The sequence below is a fragment of the Ochotona princeps genome, chromosome 2, assembly GCF_030435755.1.
Source record: "Ochotona princeps isolate mOchPri1 chromosome 2, mOchPri1.hap1, whole genome shotgun sequence".
Classification (NCBI taxonomy): Eukaryota; Metazoa; Chordata; class Mammalia; order Lagomorpha; family Ochotonidae; genus Ochotona; species Ochotona princeps.
In genome coordinates this window covers 126,219,730-126,239,657 of record NC_080833.1, presented here as the reverse complement: position 1 = coordinate 126,239,657, position 19,928 = coordinate 126,219,730, and the positions used below count along the sequence as shown (strand labels likewise).

Below are 19,928 nucleotides of genomic sequence, written 5' to 3'. Positions count from 1 at the left end.
CAGACATGCACGAGGTGCCCTGCCTGCCAGCTGCTCTGCACCGCTCTTCCTTGCATCACCCAGTGTCCCTCGGGGGAGCCCTGGGGGACACCACTGCAGCTGCAGAGCTGAGCAAGCTGCAGCAGAGGGGACCCTCCCAAATAAGACATGGCAGACCCTTTTATAAAATATTTATTCTAAAAAAATCACACTGTACAAATTTAGATAGAACATTCTTGATGCTCAAGATTTATAAAAATGTGAAGTTATCAGAAGGACTAAAGTTGACAAACTTCTCTTTTTTTTTTTTTTTTTAATTAGGGAGGAAAGTGGTCCATGAGGCACACTGACAGCGCCTACGAAACAGCCAAGAGCCGCGCAGGCGGCCAGTGACCCGTGGCCGGGGCTGGCATGGGCTCCACTGGGTTGAATAAGTCCACAACAGGGAAGGAAGTGCTGCCCACAGACAGCACAGCGCCGCTGGCCCATGCTGACACACGCGAGCCCAAGGCCAGCTCCGCCCGGTGGCCAGCAGGCTGTCCTCCCCACACCCTGCTGCCGGATGCCATGGTGGTTTCCTGGGGCTGCTGCAGGACCACTGCGGCCGTTATTTCTCAAGGGGATTTTAAAACACACATATGTGCAACCTGCAATCCCACATGGGGAGGAACACCATAAAAAGAGCCACAAAGCGGCTCCAGACGGGGAAGCCCCACCCCTCGGGGCGGCCACGGCCCCGACACTCCTCAGGACATGGTGCTGTGACCCTGCAGCTCCACCCCTTGTGGCTTCAGGGGAGCGAGTGAGCAGGCGAGGGCTCCCGACCATCAGTCAGCCACAGCAGCCTGGGAGCCGGGGTGGTCACAGCCACGGGTGCCAGGCAGGTGCGACACAGGTTGTCCAGGCTGTTGGCAGCGGCCACCAGGGTGTTCACCTTGCTCTCCCCGCCCTCGAACTGGGCCAGGTTGTGCAGGCGGGTCATGACTGCCGTGACGGCCTTCTGCACCAGGGAGACCAGCTGCTGGCTGTCCATGTTCTCGGGCTGCCCTGCGGCTGACAGCGGCGACGAGGTGTCCTCCTGCGTCTTCTTGTGCCACGCGATGATCTCATCACAGAGCACCGTCTTGAGAATGCCGTCCACCTGGGGGAGGGAGACACGCCATGGCCCAGGCGGAGCCAGGGAGCATCCAGAGGGGCTCCCCACTGCCGGGGCAGGACGGGCAGCAGGTGGCCCCAACAGCACCAGCTCCTCACCGTGGGACCTCCTGTGCACTGTGCAACAGCCATTTCCACAAGCACAGTATCACGTGACGACGCTCACGGAAAACGCAATTCGAGGCTACGTGTGCTTTGTGCACGATGGTGCAGGTACCTGACCCGCTCCGGCAGGCCTGTCACTGCAGAGCCAGGCCGCATGTAACACGGAGCCTGCCACGAAGCCAAGGGCTCTGAGGGGGATGCTCGGCATGGCAGGGCACTGTGCGGGATGCCCACGGCCTGCACTGGACTGCTTGCTCAGGAGCCCTGGGCAGCAGCTGCTGGCTGGGTGTCTGTCAAGGCAGCCCAGTCTGAGCTCCGGGCTCCTGGCTTGTGCCAGGCCAGTACCAGACCCCAGTGACATCTGAAGCATACACTGGTGGATGGGAGAATCTCTCTCTCTCTCTCTGCCTGTCACCGTTTGCCTTTCCCAATAAAAATAAATAAAACTTTAAAAGGATTTAAAGCGGGCTGGCATGGTGATATAGCCTGCTAATGCCCTGCTGGCAGTGCTGGCATCTCATCCTGGCATCTGCTCCTGCCCTGGCTGCTTCAATTGCAATCCTCCCCTGTCTGTGGCCTGGGAAAGCAGCAGATGACAGCGCCAAGCCTTGGGACCCTGTATTTGTGTGGGAGACCTGGAAGAGGCTCTTGGCTCCTGGCTTTGGATTGGCTTAGCTCTGGCTGTTGTGGCCACTTGAGGAGTGAACCAGTGGTGAAGGGTCTCTCTCTCTCCCTCTCTTTGTAAATCTGCCTTTCAAATAAAAATAAATAAATCTTTTTTTTTTTTTTTTTTAAAGGAGTGTTGGTTTGAAGACTGTCAAGAAACTGTCTGGAGAACCACTGGTTTCTGATGCCTTTTCTGGATGTCGATGCCTCCCTGGAAGTGGGTCATGGGAATACACAGATAACTGTCTCCAGAGTACGGGCCTCCGACCATGAGGAATGAGACTCGAACCCCAGCCTGTGTCCTGCCACACATAAAGAGGCATCCCACCCCCAGCCTCAGCACTGCCTCTGCGAGTCAGGGAGTGTGATGAGAGCAGCCAGGGCAGTGCCAGGCAAAGAGCGTGTGGGCAGCCCCATGCTAACCGGGGCATCCAGGGCACCTGGCCTTGCACTGTATACCTCAGGTCCCTGTGTGGCATGCCAGGGCCCACAGACGTGCAGAAGCAAGCACTGGGGACAACAACCTGGCAGAAACTTCTAGATCTCTTTACTCTGTGAGCATTTCAATCTGCCTAAGGAGCAGATGCCCAGAGTCCAGCCCCAGCCTGCGCCTGCCTCCCACTGGCACCGTCGGCCCCGCAGCCCATGCCCGCTCTGTAACGGTGCTGCCATGACCCACCTTGAAGTTGGGCAAAGCACCGTGCCACGGTGATCATGGAGGCAGTCAGCGGGCCAGACACCCTGATGGTGGTCAGGAACTCAAGAGACGTTGGGGGTGAGGCGGAAAGGGACAGGGCGGTTGGCATCTAGGTCCCCGGTCACGTCGTTGATGTCAAATTGGAAGTAGGCAATGTTGAGCTTTCCTAACATGCCAGAGAGATGTCTCAGAGGTGCCGGCCACAGGATGCAGCTGTGGCAGGGGCACAGCCGACTGCACGGGCCACTCACCTGAGCGATCTGTAACATCTCGGGGTTGAGTCTGTTGAGGTGCAGGACGAACTTGGCAAAGCCGATGAGCGCGAGCTGGATGGTGAACATCTTGCGGAAGGTCCAGTAGTTGGTGGCGTTGGGGAAGGTGTGCAGCGCCCACTCCTTGAGCATGCTGTGCGGCACCATGTTGCTCTGCACCTCCTTGAGAATGTCTCGGAGGACCTGCAACACGCACAGCCTTGCAGCCCCTGCAAGTGCCGGTGGCATGCTGCCGCTGCCTGAGCCCACAGGAGCACACGAGAGCTCCCCAGCCTCTCTCAGGGCAACCCAAGCCTGGGCTGCATGGGGGGGGCTCGTCTGACAGGAGCACCCAGGAAAGCCACTTGACCAACACCAACAGCTCTGTCTCCAAGCCAAGCCGTGAGACACAAACGCTGCCTGAGCTGTGCAGAGGCAGACAGACCCAAAGCTGAGCTCCACCCAGGGACCTGTGTGGCTGGCCACCACCACAGGCTTAGCAAGCCTCACAGGAGCTCACGCAGTTAGCTAGGCCCCCAGTCAGCCAATCAGAAAGGGCTCAAGGTCTACACCACCAGCTGGCTGCACACCACCACGGGATTGTGGCCATCAGTAACTCACTTCCCCGCTGCCTTCCTCTCCCACACACGGAGCAAAGCACTTCAAGACTGCAGAGAACACCCCATCCACTCCTACAGCAGCCACACGTGTGCCCATGGACACCTGCTAAGACCCTGAATTTACTCTCCAGCTGCACACTGCCCACCCAGGCAGAAGCCCCATCTCCCACACACAACAGGTGCAGGCTAACTCTGCCGCTAAACGGATCATGCTGGGCCTTCACAGCACACACCCAGGAAAGCCAAAGAACAAAGCGGCAGATTCAGAGAGCACTCTGACGCGCAGACATGCCTGGCTCTGTTAGTCACACTAACAAATCAGGAAAACATGGCCAGTACACAATTCCTGGCAGTCAGGTCTATCAAGAATTCTTGGAACTGACAAGACAAACCATCCAAATTAAAGATGAGTAGAAGGTTTGCGTGAACATTTTCCAAAGGAAACACACAGCCAGGCAGGAAGCACAGGCCATGCCTCTCACGACTGCTCCCACATGAATGGCAGGCCAGCTCCTCCCACCTAGCACGCCGTCCTCAGAAGATGCTCAGAGTCACCATGAACTCCACTCCTGGACCCATGTCCAAGGGAAATGAAAACACAGACTCCCACACCAGCAGCATCAGCCATGACTCATCTCTAGTTGCCTAGGTGACTGACCCAGTGTGCATATCCATGCACCAGGTCATTTCAAAGGAAGAAGAAATGGATCCTGATGCACTCCTCCCTCCTCTGAGGAGAGGCAGCCCTGGCAGCCCCGGCACTACCAGGAGCGCTTCCACGTCTGGCTCAGGAGAGAGCATCAGGGAGTGGCCGGCCTCAGGCCATGTCTTCCTGACGTGATGCGGAAGCTCTCTGCGGGTCGAGGACGTAGCAACACCAGGGAATGACAGCCTAATGAAGAGCAGGCGGAGGCCCGAGGTGCCAACGTTGCCGGGACACCCTGACTGGCCTCGCTGCCCCTGGCACGCCTCACACTAGGGAGCCCTGCGCTCTGTCAGCGGAACCAGAGAGGGCTGTGCAGGCAGTGTGCACTGCAGCCTCCCGAGGACTCCCCAACCCTTGGGTCGCCACGACCAGGTCATGGCCCGAGCCACAAAGGAGCCTGCCCCAAGTCCTAATCAGAACATGGGGAGCACAGCATGCCCAGGCAGTGCTGTGGCAGGGAGACAGCCCCCGGGACCCAGATGAAAGGACGTGGACCCCAGGTAATGTGGGGCTCATTCTCTGTGGTTGCTTCCTCTCGGGGTATACCGAGGACCACGTGGCAGCGACTCAGCCGGTCTGCAGAGCCTGGAGGCCAAGGCCCCTCTGTCCAGACGTGCCTGGCTGCAGTGAGCCCATCATACACTCTCCCACTCTATTCCAGAGCACAGGACAGATGTGCCCCAGCTGGAGCACTTCCAGGCAACCCAAGCATTCAGCCATTGTAACACCTGCCAGCTCGCAGGGGAGCAGTGACTAAAGCAGTGGGTGCCCACAGCCACACCTGCTGCCTTCAGGCCCAGTGGTACCTGATGGCTGGCCTGGGTGCCCCGTGCCTGCACAGTGGCCAGCCGGTCGTAGTAGCGGGAGATGGGCTTGTCATGCTCGATGCCCTTCTTGGCACAGCACTGCTTGTAGATCTCCACGAGTGACAGCGAGGAGGGGTCGTCCTCGACGAGGCGCATCTGCTGGGACACAGCCACGACCCAGGGTACTGAGGAGAGAAGCCACAGGTCAGTACCGCCTCCGACTGCCAGGCACCTGCATGTGTCGAGGGGTACAGCTCGCGGGGTCCCCTAGTCACAGCCCCGCACCCTCAGCAGACAGCTGCATCGCCTGTGTTCAGACAAGGCCGGCTCAAGGCACAAAGAGCTGTCAATGCCCTCCCACCATGGGCCACAGTCCCTGCCTCCTGCTCGGAGCTGTGATTGGTCTCCCCTACAGCAACGTCCACCGTGATGCTCTCCAGCTTTGGAAAGCAGGGTACATTTTACTCGGGTTCTATGGCACAGGTAAGGAGAACCAGGGTGGCCCCGAGAACTACCCAGCATCCCCGCACGGGACTCACAGCCCATTCCCATTCTACTTCACTCACAATGGCAAGCACACCTGGCACAGTCCAGCCTTGGAGTGAGGCACCTGCCCCCACCTCCTGAGCCTGCCTTCCCAGGGACATCCCTTAGCCAATGTTCCTAGACTTGGGTGAACTTCAGTTCTTCATTTATAAATGGGGTGACAGCACCTACCCCCAGGGCTATTTGCGGGGTAAATGACACTGAGTCATCAGGTGAAGGTATTATGCCGTCTGCCAAAGAAAACCTGGAGAAAGCAGGAATTTTCTTGCCTGTGAGGCGGGGCCCCACTGCCACCTGCCCTTGTGGGCCTCCAGCCATGGCGACCCCTGCACCGGAGGATGGTGTCAGTGTAGCCCACACAGGCAAACCTGACTACCATGAACAAAGGTGGCATCAGCTAAACCAGGGCTGTTTTATCAGTATGTCAATTTAAAGGTCAGAGCTCTTAGGTCACATAGGCTGACACGTCCCAGCAATAACCCATCTCCGGGTGCACCTCAAGTGTGACCCATGCCCGTTACAAACAGCAGTTGGTCACTGCCAGCCTGGTTCCTGGCAACTCCACTCAGGGTTGTCACTCATCAGCTACTTGTGCCATATGACAGTGTTGTCTGCCTCCCACGTTCCTAAGCCCCGCACCTGGCCCCCCAGGCACTCAGGACTGTGGATGTGCAGTCCAGGAGGTGCAGTGCCCAGATAGGGGCCAGAGGAGCAGGGTGACAGGCACATGGTATGGCCCCCAGTGCACAGTGGGCAGCTGGGAACCGCAGTCCCCTGTCGAGCAGCCTGCTCCTGAGCAAGGACTACCAGAGGCCTGTCTCACACCCCAACACTAACGCAGGTGCAGCTGCAGCCAGCACATGGCTCACGTACCTGTGAAAAACAGGTGCCTCTTGGTGGTCTCTTTCCTCTTCTCCAGGCAGGGGTTCAGCCGGCGCAGCAGCTGCAGCACACACTCCTCTCGCCTCGACTCTGTGAGGCAGGCGTCGTGCATGACCAGGTATGGGGAGATCTTGCCATTGTGCCCACGGATGTACAGCCTCCTGGCTGCCGGGTTGTGCTTCTGCACGATTTCCACCCTGGGCATAAACCTCCGGGGGAAGGCAGACAACAAAAGCCTCCCTTTCTCTGGGCAGCCGCTGCAGCGTTCAGCCTGTTGGGTCAGCTGGTCTCCCAGACAAGGCAGCCACAGCAGGACCACGTTTTATAACTTGGCAGAACCAGCCATGTCAGGGGCAGAAGGTCCTAAGCTCTGAATATAGAGCAAGGAGAGCAAGGTGGGGCTGCACCTGACCCAGAGAGAACACCAAGACAACCGTCCCAGACTGTGGGGCACAACACGCAAGCAGCATGCGCGCCTAGTGGCTCCCCAGCAGTACCTTCTGTTCCAGACGGAAGAACTTTCTTACCCCAGCCTAAGGCGATTCAGCAGGGGTGCCGTGGAATGCACACTCAAGCTTCACTCAAGATAGCTGAGCCAGTGGTGAGAGCAGACCCTTGGAGACACTGCAGCTCCCCAACCACCTCCGCCTTAGGCATCCGATGTCTGACACGTGCACGTGGCTTACTCGAGCTCTGCCCCCACAGCCTTGCCCAACCCACCAGCTCACTCACCGCACGATTTTGATGTAATAATGCGTTGGCTTGGGCATCAAGAACTCCCCTGGAATTTCCACCTCAGCTGTCTGTCTGTGCTGAGAAATTGCTCAGGAAGCGGCCCTTTTCTTCTATGAGGACGAATTTGGGAAGCTGCTTGGTTTTGGCCTCCAGGATCTTGATCTACTTTTTCAACTTAGAGATCAGATTATGAAGTTTCATGGAACCCGGAACACTGAAGTCAAAATCTGTAAGAGAGAAGTCAATATTAAAATGCGTCTTCAATTAAAAACCTCAGTCGACTCTCTCCCCAATGCACAGTAAGGGGTCAAGAGTCGGGATGCTCCTGACCACTGTAGGGACCCCGGAGGGACAGGTGTGTGACATTCAGGAAATGCGGCAGCCATGAGACCACCATGGGGGTTCCCGTGTCCCTCCAGCGCCCCATCCAGTGCCCTCACCTCCTGCACCCTCATTTGCTCAGTGTTTGTTTCAGAGGCGACGCCCACAGGCCCAGGCCCTCCTCCCTCCTGCAGGCTACTGGGCTTATCAAGAGAAGCCACAGGGCACATACAGCCCTGTGTGCTTGCATGCCCCCAGCTCCCCACCTAGGCTGAAGCTCTTGGGGTGACTGTGGTCAATGTCCACTCTGGAGCCCAGTTCTGGGGAACATGAGGCTGGCAGGTGGAGCCTCCTTGACACTGGAGTCTCTTGTGGCTAAGGGGGATTTCCACTTTGTATTACTTCAACCTATTTAGCAGATGTTCTTAACTGTGTTAAGAAAACACAGTGAGTCTTTTTAAAAGATACACTATCTGGGTCAATGTTGTGGTATACGGGGTAAATCTGCTGCCTCTGAGGTTGGCATCTCGTACGGGTTCCAGTTTGAGTCTCAGCTGTTCCACCACTGATCCACTTCCCTGCTAAAGGCCTGTGTAAAGCAGCAGAAGGTAGCAAGTCCCTGGGCCCGTTCACCCACACAGGAGACTTAGATGAAGTGCCTGGTCTGGCCCTGGCCAACGTGGCCATGGTGGCTATCTGAGGGGTGAAGCAACAGGTGGAGGATCTCTGTCTCTCCCTAACTCTGACTTTCAAAACAAATACTAAATCTTAAAACAACATGTTTTCTGCAGATGGGAACCACCCCTATTCCAAGGAATAACCCATCAGCGAGGAACGAGTTTTAAAGATGTTTAAACAAGGTTACAAAAGCAGTAATTAAACTGAAATGTTTTAACCCTGGGAAACTGTGCTGCACAAATGTTTTCACACGGTAATAACTCGTGTGTGTGTGTGTGTGTGTGTGTAGACGTGCATGCCCTGGGTGGGGAGGAATCCCCCAATGTGACATATCAAGACACTTGGGCCATGCAATACCAGGCAGACGCAGCACTCAGCTCGCATGGGGTCTGGGGAACACGCTGCCTCGACCAAGGACCAAGGCAGGAAAACAAACACCGTCTCAGTTTGCTACCAGGATGCATGGCCGCTCCGGGTCCTGTAGCATTAAATCCCATCACCTCACCTTCTGATGCTCCCTTCCAAATCAACCGAAGGCAGGGTCCCAGGAAGGGGAGGGCAGCTGGGCCTGAGCCCCTGCTGGCTCCTGAGCCCCATTTCCAGCTGGCACCTCCTGTGGCAGACGCAGCAGCAGGCGGGCTCAGGCACGCTTGTGGCCTGGGTTCTGAAGCTGGTCCTTCCCACAGAGGCTCACAGGACACAGAGCCGTTATGACCCACCGAGTTGCTAACTACACAAATGCTCCCCATCCCAGGAAACAGGCAGCAGGACCCACTGGTCATGAACTAGCCCTTGAGCTTCTGGAAGACGGGGTCCTGGGCAGTGGCCTGTGCCCGCCTGGCCAGAGACTCAGAGGCGGCACTGGAGAACATAGTGGACATGTTGGACACGTTCTCCAGGCCCACCCCAAACATACTCACCAGCTTCTTGACGAAGTTGAGTGTGTAGGGGGTGATTTTGGCATCAGACACAGCTCGGCTCTTCTCAAATGCCACCGAGTAGCACTTGGCCAGGCCCTGCTGTAGCTGCTGGAGGACCTGGGGTACAAGGGGTGGAGTCACATTGAGGCGGAGCCTCTGTCCCAGACAGTAGCCGGCCCCTCCCCACCTGGGCTCTTTCTAGACCCACTCGGAACCCAGAAGAGGCCAAGTCTCATTGTTGGGTGCTGCACACCCTGGAGGTTCACATTACCGCACAGCCCACTAGTACGTGGGGCTGCCAGGCAAACCAAGGACATAAACAGCTGGGCCTCGGCATACAGCTTTCTATCAGCAGCCAGACAATGCCAGCAAGGAGGTGGCCCAGCTGCTGCAAAGACCCGCAGGACACCAAGTCCCACCATTGGAAAGTGCGTTCACATGCCCGCTCAGGTAACTGTGACCACAGCGGTGACCCGAGTCAGTGTTTAACAGCAAGACCCGGCTTTCTCAGTTTTGCCCCCTTCTTCTGTCTCCTGCTTCTAGCAGACACGACTTGCCTAGTCTAAGGCTAAATTCAACAAGGCATCATGCAAAGAGCACAGGGCCACACGAGCACACAGAAGGATACACGCACTTCTCGGGCAAGAGCGTACCTCCTCGTGCCAGTTTTCTCGGAACCAGACCATCTGATCGACAATGCCTTCCAGGGAGACAGAAGGGTGGGGTGGAGCTCTCACTGCATGTGCATGATTCAGCTGCAGCGCCACATTGGTGCTGTCGCTCTTATGGGCCCTGGATCTGATGCAGAATGGGACTGGTTACCCACTGAACTTAGCTGCTGCTGTCCAGAATCTGCAACACACACAACGCCAATGTCAGCACAGGGCCGACCCACGCCGCAGCTCAGGGCTACACAGATGCCTCTGGCCAAGGAACGCCGGTTCCTGCCGGTGTGGGAGTCATCACCAGCCCTGGCCCCAGGGGCTGTGTTCTAAGGACAGGTGTGCAGAGGGACTCAGGGATGGAGGGCGCAGCTGTCTGCTACCTGCCTCCAGAGGATTAAGTTCATGGAAAGAAAGCAGATGTGACACAGAGGACAGTGACAAGTCCAGGGAGGGGCAGGGGGTCACTCTGAGCACCTTCTTAGCCTCCTACAAGTCTCCTCAAGTCATTTTAAAAATGAAATGTTGGGAAAATTCTTGACTGCTGAAGATCAGCGCAGATAAGTAAGGCTACATTTTTTCCCATCCAGAAGAGCCAAATCATACAGTAAAGATACTTTGAGAAAAAGTCACTTTCTTCATGAGAAACACACTATAAGACCCTTAGTGCCCGTCAGTCTGGCGTTAGCTCACGGCTCTGGCCAGGCAGAGCCTAGGCTGAGTCTGAAATGGGCCATGCATCCCTAGTTCACCCCACTCTACAGGCACCTGCAGGCCATGCTTGTGGGCATCTACGCCCTGTGAAGCAGGCAGGCACTGCGTTCAACGTGTAGACGATACCAAACAAGTCGTTCTGCACACACTCTAGGGCCATTCCATAGACTCCAAGCCTGCGTCTCAAGTCACTGTTCACAAACAACTGGTAATGCTGACTGACCAGACAGCTGAAGATGCTTCTAACCCTGAGCAGCACACACAGCGACAGGCACTGCACTGCGCCCACAGGGATGCACTGAGAGCGCCGGAGCAAGGCGGACTCCATCCAGCTCTCTAGGCATGGCTCAGTAGCTTGGGTGGAAGAGGAGCAGCCTGACACGTTAGGGCAGAGGCTCCCTCACGACCCCCGTGTCCCTCGTGGGCCAGGGTGTCCCCAGCAGCCCCCGTGCAGGAGGCCCGCTCCCAGGACTTACCGCTCTTATAGCGCTCCCGCTGCTCTATTTTCAGGGTCAGGTACAGGGTCCGGATGGGGAAGTAGACGGCTTGGGGGTACACACGTCCAATCTGCACAGAGACACAGGCTGTCAACAGCACTGCTCCCCCCAACGGCTGCCAGGTCTGCCTGTACAAGGAAGCAGGTGCTGCAGCAACAACCCAACACACAGCCTGGAGACCCATGCCAGGCTACCATTTCTATCTCATCAACCCAGCAGAATTTTCCATCTCCTCACTGGAGATAGAAATGCCTGAGGAAGGTACCTGGATATTCCTCAGGCAAACAAAAGCCACAGACAAGCTCATCTTTCTATGAGAAACAGTTCCCTGCAGGCGTGAGCTATGCTGACTGGTAGTTCCATCAGCAGTGACGGCCCTGTACAGGAGGGTAAAGAGAGACCACGTGGGGCCTGAGAAGACGGCCACACATCCCCAATCCTTCGCCACCACTACCGGGCAGCCAGTGAACGTGCACCAGGAGACATGAGAGAAGTGAGCACAGGAAACAGATGGACTCCACATCCTGACAGCTGAACCACAGCAAGCTACCAGCACAGGCATTGGCTGTACTCTGGGTGCGTGTGTGGTGCTGCGGGGCAGTCAGGCACTGCTTGGCGACTCCGAGGCCGACACACTGGCAGGACCCATCTGGACGGCATCGCAGTTCCCGCTGCGGTGTCCCTCGGCCTTTACACAGGCACACACACTCTGGAACTGCTCTCCAAGGAAGATGGGACAGTCTCTCTTCGGGAGCCAGGCCTGCCAGATCCCTCAGTCCCATGCCAGGGCTGAGCTGCATGCCGGGTACAAAAGCTGCTGACTGCAGGCTGACTCGGACGTGCACCCGGCATGGGGCAGCAGTCAGCCGTGGAATCCTGCTCGGCCACACAGCACTGCCAGTCCTACCCTCCTCTGGCAAGAGCTCGTGCAGCACATGCAAGAGACAAATCACACCTTCAATACTTTGTATTTCCCGTCAACGCTGACACATTCTGTAGTTACTTTTCTGTATGGTCTCTATTAACAGAGCTCTAAATACCTTCAATCTTCCCATCTTTTAGATTTATTTTTTAACACTTTGAGTATTCAAATCTGCTTTCTGGAAAAAAAAAAAAAAAAGAGCTCAAAGCAAAGACACAGCTTGGAGCTGCTCCACAGACCTGGCTGATGAGGTTCAGAAGCAGCTTGCCCTCAGAGCCCACCAGGCAGGTGAGCAGCTGGGGGATCCAGGCCAGCCACTGGATGGGAGGCACCCCAATGCAGTGCTTGTCCACGGCGTCTGCCAGGGTGTTTTTGTCATCATCAAAACTCAAAAGCCACAGCACCTAGGAAAGGAAGAATGGAGGAAAGGCTTGGAGCTGAATGGCTGTTCTGAGAACTTCAATCCAGGGGCCTGTGTTCCGACACGGGAACTCCAGCGAGGTGGCGCCACTGGTCAGCACAATGCTGGCCCTGCAGCACAGTGGGTTAAGCCCCTGCTACTGATGCCGCCACCCCACATTGCAGTGTTCTAGTCCTGACTGCTCCAACTCCATTTCTACTCCCTGCTGGAACACTTGGGAAAGCAGTGGAAGATGGCCCGAGTGCCCAGGCCCCCAGCTACAGCCATGCCGGATCCCCTTCAAGCACATGGGATCCCAGTGCTTGAAGGGGAAGGACTGAGCTACTGCACTGGGCTCCCACAACTCCTTGGTTTGGCTTTGACGAGAGTTAGTGATGGAGTCAGTCTGCCAGTGAGCGGCAGGCCTTGGCAACCAGGAAGCAAGGGACAGGGGACCAGGACTGCCAGCATGCACATCTTCCATATGTGTGCCCTCAACCAGCAAGACAGGTTTCTGCTAAGAATCTGAGAGGATGGGGTCCCTACCACCAGGCAGGCCACATGCTGGTACCCCGGGGTCCACTGATGTCAGAAACAGTGGCAGTGTTTAGATAGCATTTCCATGTCAGCTGGTTTGTCTATGGCTGGTTGTAACCACCAGGTGCTGAGGCATGTTGCAAATTTTCATGTTAAATCAAGGAATCCTAAAAAGCCAAGCCTTTTGTGAGGAAAATAGAAAATAACAACTTATTCTTATGTGTTCTGCAAGAATTCTTCTAAGTTTTATGTATGCCCAAGGCTCAGGGCAGAGACCCCCCCATGAGCAGCAAGGACAGCAGCTCACTGCAGGTCGCCAGCTGCCCTCTGGGGTGCTGGTCTACCCACAGTGACCCATGGCTCAGCCCAGGAGCCCCGAGAAATGCGACCTTTGGCACCTCAGCCTTACAAGCAGCTGGAAAGGTACCTCAAGAGTGACAGGATGAGGCTGGAACCGAGCCTCATGCCCAGCATGAATCGGTGGCTGCACACCCGTGGCCTCACCTTGGCCAGGTATTGCCTTGACTTGCTCTCGTTCTGATGGCGACAGGCATGCAGGTAACAGGTGATGACAGACACCCCGAGATGCGGCTGGCGCTCCTTCACGAAGATGTTCTCTAGGTAGTCGCCCCACATGGCCCACGCCTTCACCAGCATGTCAAGCATCTGCACGGCTGCTGAGAAGGCCTTGTTGGCTTCCTCAGACCTGCCGGGAGACACATTCTGCATGAAGCTGGACTGCACGTCCAACAAGCCAGGTCAGTGCAGGGACTGAACACACCTTTGCAATGTTTCCACTGTGTACATAACTCATATGTGCTTGCACAGGCTGCCCACTGTAAATTCAACGCTGCCTGCTCAAGTGGCCGCTCCTGGCCTTTTGGCTGCGTTGGCTTTGATATGGAACTGCCAGCCTGTTTTCCACAGCAGTTACAGCATTTTATTATCCCACCAACAATGTGACAAGCTAAGGCCAGGACATCAAAAAACATGATGTAACAATAGAAGCTGGCCCTCGGCCACAGCCAGCAGCAGGCCAACTCCAAGGGTGTCCGTGCCACCCGGGAGTCCATCCTACAGGAGAAAAGACATGTGACACACCACATTAACAAGACAAAGGAAAAAAGTCCACAGAGACCTGACACACACAGAGCCGCCCGGCAAAACTGAACACCAGAGAAAGCACAGCTCCCAGCTGACAGCACACTCACCAGCGAGGACTGAATGCTCTGCACCAAGACGCAGGAAAGGCAAGAAGCTCATCATACAATTCAACAGCACTCGAACACAGTGCCCAGGACAGCTGGGCCAGAAATACAAACAAAGAACACCTAACTGGAAAAGATGACGTCAAATGCTGCTTGTAGATGACATGAGTCTTCATGCAGAAAGCCCTCAAGAATCCACAAAGGGAGCCATAAGATTGCAACCTGTTAAGATCTTTATACAAAAATCAATGAGCTGTCTGCAAATGAAACCAAAATAATTCCATTTGCAGGATCATCAAAAGGAACAAAACCATTTAGGAACAACTTTATCATGAAGTGCAGAACTTGAAGTTACAACTCTAAAACATATTGAAAGCAGTGGAAATTAAATTAATGGAAAGATGCATCACCGAATGGCTAGACACCCCCTAGGTTAACATATACATTGAATGTAATTCCTAATACAATTATAACTGGCCGCCTCCTCTTTACGCAGAAATGGAAAACCTGTATGGAAATAAGGCATGGGTGTAAGGCACAGCAGTTCAGAACTGCTGGGGAAGCCTAGGTTTGAGTCCTGGCTGGTTCACATTCCAGCTTCTTGCTAACATGCACCCTGGGAGGCAGCAAATAATAGCACAAGTACTTGTGCCTCCACCATCAAATGGGAGGCCAGAGCCTCCACCACCAATGAGAGGCCAGAGCCTCCACCAATGAGAGGCCAGAGCCTCTACCACCAACATGAGAGCCCAGAGCCTCCACCACCAATGTGAAAGCCCAGAGCCTCCATCGCCAACGTGAGAGCCCAGAGCCTCCACTGCCAGTGTGAGAGCCCAGAGCCTACACTGCCAGTGTGAGAGGCCAGGTTTGAGATCCAGGTCCCTGGCTTTAGCTTTGCCCAGCCTTGGCCGAGGCAGTCATTTTGGAAGTAAGTCAGTAGATAGAAGATCTCAAATAAATAAAAATTAACAACGTAAGGGACTCGAAAGACTCCAACAGCAGATCAATGGGTAGAGTCCAGAAATAGATCCATATACAGTCAATGGGCTTTTTAAAAACTTTTTGGAAATGTATTGGTAAAAAGAGCTCCTATCTACTAATTCATCTCAAAATGGCCACAATATGAGAGCTAAAGCTGGAAAACCAGAACTCAGTCTACGTCTCTGACGTGGATGGCAGAGGCCCAATGACTAGAACCATCGGCCACTGCCTTCCAAAGTCCTACAGCAGGAGCAAGCTAGCGTCCGGAGCAGAGCTGGGTACTGACTAAACCAGGCACTCGGGTACGGGACGGGGCATCCTAACTGCAAGGCAACCACTGCTCCTGGTCAACTGATCTTCACCAAGGATGCCACTCGAGGGAGGGCGAATGAACTCATCAAATGCTAGGACAACTCAACGCACAGGGAAATGCATCCCACACCATATGCAAACTGCTCAGAAAGGATCAAAGACCTAAGTGTAAGAGCTCAACCCGTAAAATTGACAAAATAGGTACGTCAGTTTAAACCACAATTTTTAAAATATTTATTTATTTAAAGGTAGTTACAGAAAGAGGAGATGGAGAGGCAGAGACAGAGAAAGATCGATCTTTTATCCACTGATTCACTCCCTAAATGGCAATAATGGCCAAGCTGACCCAAGCAGAAGCCAGGAGCTTCAACCGGATATCCCACATGAACACAGCGGCCCAAACACTGGCGTCATCTTCTGCTGCCTCCCTGCATCCGCAGGGGGCTGGACCAAAACGGAGCAGTCGGGACAAAAGCGGCACCCACCTGGGATGCTGGCATCGCAGGAGGCAGTCAAACCAGCTATGCCTCGATTCTGGTCCTGATCATAAATTCTTAGATGGCACCAGAAGTGGATGCCAAAAAATTATATAAATTGGACATTAGCAACATTTAAAACCTGTTGTACTAGAGGACACTATCAAGAAGGTGAAAAGAAGACACAAAGAAAATATTTGCATAGCATGTATTGCAAGGAGACTAGAACGGGCTACAAATCAAACAGCAAGAAAGCAAGCACTGGTGAGGAAATGTTAAAACTGCAAAGCTCCAGCATCACTGGCCAGAACGTAAGCTGGTGCAACCACCATGGGAGGCTCTGGCCGCTCCTCCAATACCTCCCGTGACCCAGTAGTCCCGTCCAAGAGAGAACAGGAAATGCTCTCACCAGCCAATGACACAAATGCTCCTGGCAGCACTGTTCCTAGCAGATGCCAAGTGCAGCTAATGCAGTAGTTGGACACACAGATGAGTGACGCAGAGTCACCCAGCTCCAGGAAGGAGCAGTTCCTGTGTGTGACACAACTTGGACAAGCCCCGCAAACATCCCGACTGGAAGCTGCCAGGCTGAGATGTTCACTTGGGTGATGCTATCTACAGGAAATGCCCTAAGCAAGCAAATCGCCAGCAGGCTAGTAGTTCTGCAGAACAATGCTGAGACACAGCTGCCTTTCGAGGATGATGGAAATGTTCTGGATCCTGTCAGTGGAGATGGCCACACAACATAGCAAGTCAAACCCACCTAAGTGCGCACTTCCAAAGGGAGTGTCTTAAAATACCACAACACCCTCACCTTGACAATATGGCCCCCTTATTTAAAGGCAAAGTAAACACACAATCCCTGGGGCCTGGTGGCTAGTGGCAGCCTAGTGGCTCAAGTCCTTGCCTCGCATATGCCAGCACCCCGTATGGGCACCAGTTCATATCCCAGCCACTCCACTCCAACAAGTTCCCTGGTTATGGCCTGGAAAAGCAATGGCAGACAACCCAAGGCCTTGGGACCCTACACCCATATGGAGGACCTAGAAGAAGCTGGAAGCTCCTGGCTCCTGACTGGATTGGCCCAGCCGGGAGCTTTGAGCTTCTACCTCCTTTTCTCTGTAAATCTGACTTTCTAATAAAAATAAATAATTAGAAAACAAAACAAACACACACAAAACAAAAAACACCTCCTGTATTGGGGAACACGTGACGCGAGCTCCAGCACCTGTGCTGTGTGCCAGCAGCACCTGCTAAGAACATCTGATTTCCAGCTGCTCCCCACAAGGTGCCAACTTCTCTCCAACAGGATAAGCAACCTTGTTCTGTGATGGGCTCTGTGGATCACAAAACTTCTGCCGCCCCAAGCCAGCAGCAACAGTCCACAGGGAGGGCAACTGTGTGCCAACACAGCACTGATTCCGACAACCTGATACTGGCTAGACGTAGCTCCTGCGCTAACACGGCAATCAGCTGTGCTCCAGGGCAGGGGCGTAGGACACGAATGCAGGCCAGCAGCAGCTCAGCAGGCAGCACACACCATGACAGGCCACCACCTCCACAGAGGGACACCACCTAGGCAGCCATGCCCTGCACTGTCTCCACCTCCCGCCCACCTCCAGCTGACCCCATGGGCCCCACATGGGCTTTGTGTCATAATGAGACAAGTCCCCCTCCAGGCAGGGCCTTTACTATTGTCCCCCCCGTTGCCACACACATACTTGTTGATCTGGGCCAAAAACATCCCCTTCAGCGCGTAAAACTCGGCTGTCATCTCTTTGGTGAAGTATTTTAAGTTTGTAGACTCAATAACTTCAAGGCCCTGTTCAGAAGAGAAAGAAATGAATAGGAAAAAAAATTCCCGACACTGACATAACATAGAACACCTGCAGTGCCTTAGTAAGTACACTGTAAATGAATAACAGCATCAACTCCCCCATCTGTTGGCAGACACAGTTTTTACCCTGAACCACTGAGAAGCAAACGGAAGCTGAGACATAAGCCAGCTTTCCTGTTTTTATTACTATTCCTCTGAGCACAGCCCAGTTCACCCAATCCCCTGACAGTTCCGTGTTGTTGCTTGCCTGACCCAATCACTGTGTGTGTACCACAACAGCCTGCAAGTGTGGGAGACACAGGAGCGGCTGCCCTCCACTGTCCTGCCACGCTGAGGCCGTCACCAGGCAGGATGACGGTCCTCACCCTTGTCCTCTGAACCAGGTGGGTTCCCGTCCTCCACCCACCCCCATCCTCTGAGGCAGGGGCTCCCTGGCTGATCGCCACGTGAGGGTCAGGACAGGGTCCTGTCACCTGCATGCACTCGTTTTTGCCCATCACTCCTGCCAGCTGCAGGTAGCACTTGACTTGCTGTCGAATCTTCTGGAAGCAGTCCACTATGGGAACGGTTGGAATGGTATGAATGCGACTTAGTATATCCAGAGCCACATTGACCAATCCTTGTTTCTGGGCGATCTTTCCATACTGGATGATGGCTGAAGCTGATGCGTGAACCCCAAGCATGGTGTTCTTTGAACACGGATCATGCTGGGAACTATTTCCATAAGCAGTTACAATAGCTAGAGGGTGAAGAAATGAAGCATGAGTCATGTCAAACACGTTCAAAGTGCACCACGAGGAGGCCTAAATAACAAATGAAACACACACAGCTCAAGGGGAGGGAGAGCTCGGCAGCTACCTCGGTGACTTCTCTTCGGCTTTTACCTCAGGAGCAAACCATGAAGACACTGCCTACCGGGCTAATCACGAAGGCCCCCCTTAACCCAAGGCCGGCTGGCAGCTTCACCAGCAGACAGAAGGACAGAAAAGCAGGGGCCACCATAAGGAGCCCCCAGGACCAGAGCTTCAACGCCAGGAGCCAATGCCCTCGACGCCACAGGCAGTGCCTGGAAGAAATCCTCTTGGGGAGAAGCTCTGTCCTCTGCCCTCCCCGTGACTACTGCCACCCGGCAGTCCCCCCACCACCTCCCACCGCCCAAAGAAACCCTGGGCAAAGGAGACAAAAGGGAACAGACATGACAGCAGTGGGGCGGGACGTCTGGGAAATTACATGATGGATGCATGCCGGACCAGGTCGGTTTACCCTGGTAATGGTGCTGCCACCACATGAAGATGCTGCTCCAGTGCGACAAGTCATCTGACACGATGGGCAGCCGGTTCCTCCAAGTCTTCACCACCGTCTTCATGTCATGCAGGCTGTTGTTCCTGCCCAGGTTGCTCGGCTGCAGACTAGCATTTATTTGAGCAGCTTCCTGCAGTTCAATGATTTGCTGGGCTGCCTAGTGGCCAACAAGAGAGGTTGCACAGTAAGCATCACTAGGAAATTGGGGGAGAAAAGCAAACCATTACTAGAAACCTGACTACTGTCAAGTGTAACACCAAGGTGAACACCCTCAATGCACACGGGCGCCACTCAGGCCACGCTTCAGTTCGTGGCGCCATCAAAGTCACAACAGCGCATGACACACTCTCCACCCCAACATGATGCCTTCCATGAATTCAATTTTGCAGCCTTCTCCATGGAGAACAGCGCAGGCACTAATGCTTGCTAATGGGAAAGCCCCAAATTGCTCCTCCTCTTCCTCCCTCCTCTGCATGGCGCTGTGGTTGCCAGTGTGTAATACCAGCCTCATCCTCCTTTCCCACGATCCAGTCCAAACCCTAAAGCTTGGCTCTGGCAGACTCTGAGGGCTCACGAGCACCATCTGAATGGCACCACTTACGAGTGTGTCTGTTTTATTCTCCCTAAACCCTAGATACCCAGTGCTGAACTCCCTACCCAGCCCTTGCAGTCATCACCACTAACAACAGTTGTCATGTCCACCCAAGGAGCCCCCACCAGCAGCCATGCTCCATTCTCAAGGCCTGACCCCCGATGGCTGCTGTTCTTTGTCCCAGTCCTTTTGTGGACATTTCACAAGAATGAGATCACGAGAGGTGTGGCCTTCTAGGACTGGCTCACTGAGCATGCTCTTGAGGTAACCATGCTGCAGCGTGGATGTGGCATTCGGGTCTCCTGTGGCTAAATCGAGTGGAGGCATCGACTTCTCCAGCTTGCTTCCATATTTTGGCTGCTGTGACCGATGTGCTACAAACATTCCTGTACAGGTTTATGTGGCTCCACTTTACTTTATC

At 54.6% G+C, this 19,928-nt stretch overlaps 1 pseudogene; it reads right to left on the bottom strand.

Annotated features, from left to right (window-relative positions):
- Positions 1 to 634: 634 nt before the first annotated feature.
- Positions 635 to 19,928, bottom strand: part of LOC131478224 (transformation/transcription domain-associated protein-like) — a 44,389-nt pseudogene continuing 25,095 nt past the window's right edge.